The sequence below is a fragment of the Aplysia californica genome, unplaced genomic scaffold (genome assembly GCF_000002075.1).
Source record: "Aplysia californica isolate F4 #8 unplaced genomic scaffold, AplCal3.0 scaffold00223, whole genome shotgun sequence".
NCBI lineage: Eukaryota > Metazoa > Mollusca > Gastropoda > Aplysiida > Aplysiidae > Aplysia > Aplysia californica.
This window is the reverse complement of record NW_004797493.1, coordinates 770,562-772,952: the sequence shown is the minus strand read 5'-3', so window position 1 is coordinate 772,952 and position 2,391 is coordinate 770,562.

Genomic DNA, 2,391 nt, shown 5'->3' with positions numbered 1-2,391 from the left:
TGTGTGTGTGTGTGTGTGTATGTGTGTGTGTGTGCGTGTGTATGCGTTTGTATGCGCGCGCGTGTTTGTGTGTGCGCAAAGCCTATTTGAACGCGGAAGTAGTACTTTGCTGTCGCATAACAATCTGCAGTGGCCACACATCCCGCAGTTGATGTTAACGACATTTAATTAACTCATACATGGACGGCGACAGGACAGCAGAATGGCTTTAAGATAATCAATATGTCAAAGCGCTTCTTTGGAATTAATCAAGTCAGTAAAAAAACAAAAACAAAAACAACGAACATAGCATTCTTCAGTTTTTCTCATTCTTTAAAGTTTTACATTCAGTCGTTCAGAATTGGACAATGCAGCAGCAGCTGCCGGTGTTTAGACTGTTAGTTGTGACAGAAAGCGCCACTAGGCGCATCAAAATGGCTCAGGGTCATACACCTGCTGCTATACAGCACTATACGTGTTTTCATGCACTGTGGCAGACATTTTTCAAGTGTAATTAGTAACTGCTTAACACCACCGATACAATTTAAAAGGCGGACTGCTTCGACTCTGATTGTCATGTAGGATAAAGTATCCAAGCAAAACGACGTAGATATTCCATTAAAAAATCTTTCATTACAATTTGAACTCACGTTTTCTGGGCGCAACTGCGAAGAGATTTACTAAAACACCAAAAGACGACATTCTACGGATGGGTGCCTGTCTCTCGCTTGACTCGCAACGTTGGTGACGGTCTGCACATTTCTTCCTCGTAACTATCGGCATGTTTTAAACATTTTTCATGACACTGCTTCACCATCCGTGTTCCACTCTGCTGAAAATCACCCACTCAGAAAGACTTGGGGAGTGGAGACATATTTTGTCCAGTTGACGGTGAAGTGGAAAACAAGAGGAGGAAACGGCGGGGAGATATTAGGATGATGTAACCGGGGCAAGGGCGACACTTGTAATAGTACACATTTCGAGACGGTAGGTCGGAGACCTTCAGTACAATTTCTTTGAGAAAAATATATCCACTCCATAATAGCTGGAAAAACAGGAATAGCACAGCAGTGTCAAATTCAAAGGCCCGCGGGCCGCATCTGGCCTGGCGAACTAATTACATCCGGCCCGCTGGAGAATTTTGGGTAGTCCATCCTAGGAGTCTCCATAACGCAGAACTTGCTTCAAAACGTACGCACTTTTTTGCCAAAAACATGTGCAAAACATCCAGTTTGTCTGAATTGTTATTTTAATATTCGTTTGTTTTAATTGACATAATTGTTGTTTTTTTAAAGTTCAGCTCGGCGAGTGTTTATCCAGTCAGCCCGCAACCGTAAGTGTAATTTGAGTTTGGCTCCATGAGCGATTGAGTTAAAAAACCCCTAGACCAGCAGAAACGATTGCTAGCAGTAAATGGAAGGACATAGACATTATAACAGGCACAAAGGGGTCCGAAAGAACGAGACAAGACAGACAGAAAGAATCAACAGAGGGGAATAAAAGAAAATTCAGACAGAGAAAACACTTCAAGCACACTAATGCACCCCCTAACCACCAGTCTTTCAGCCCAAACACAAGCAGGAAACGCGCTACAATCTCTTCACAGCGTAAGATCTCGCGGATCTTGACTTGCAGAGGCTCGTTCTGCTTCGAAATCTTCAGTTGGGAGGGGTTTGATCTACGAGTCTAGTTAGCTTCAACAAGAGATTTGTACATAACCCGATATCAATCTTTCCACTCTGATTTCCTCGTCGGCAGCGTGTTCGCGACAAGATGAGGCCCCAGTAGTCTCAATGACGTGTTTCTCTCCAACCTAAGGACACAATACGATCGCTCAAGAGCAGATTTTATACTTTTTATGGTAGGTTGTTACCTTAAGGCTATTTCTTTTCTAGCACCATCATTATCAACGTAAGCCTTTGATTTCTCTTGTTACTGGTATGCCACCCCCTTCTTGGTGTCTGTTGATGGTGTTGTTGCCGGTCGAGAAAGGCATGAGCTTTCGTCTTCTGAATGGGTTATGGGTCGATGTCTAATGTCTATAGTTGCTTCCCATGGTGTCCTCAGTGGGTATAGGAGGGGGAAAAAAAAGGGGGGGGGGGAAGCGTGCACACGTGTTTATACACTATTGGTATATGGTCGCTTTTAAGGACAAGCGGGATAACCCAGATTTTGGGGGTTTCAAGAAATCTTTACCTGTACCAAAAGTGGGCATTGCCCTACCTAAAGTTTTCATTGGTGTGTATATTTGTTTTGTTATAGACAAAACTCTCTTTGTCTTTTAAAGAAACTGAAAAAGGGGCAAAAAACGTTACCTTCGAGTTTCTCAAAACAGCGTTTTTCGGGATAGACTCCTTGTGCGACCATATATACTTTGTTTTTCGGGGGGGGGGGGGGGGGGGGGGGGGGGGG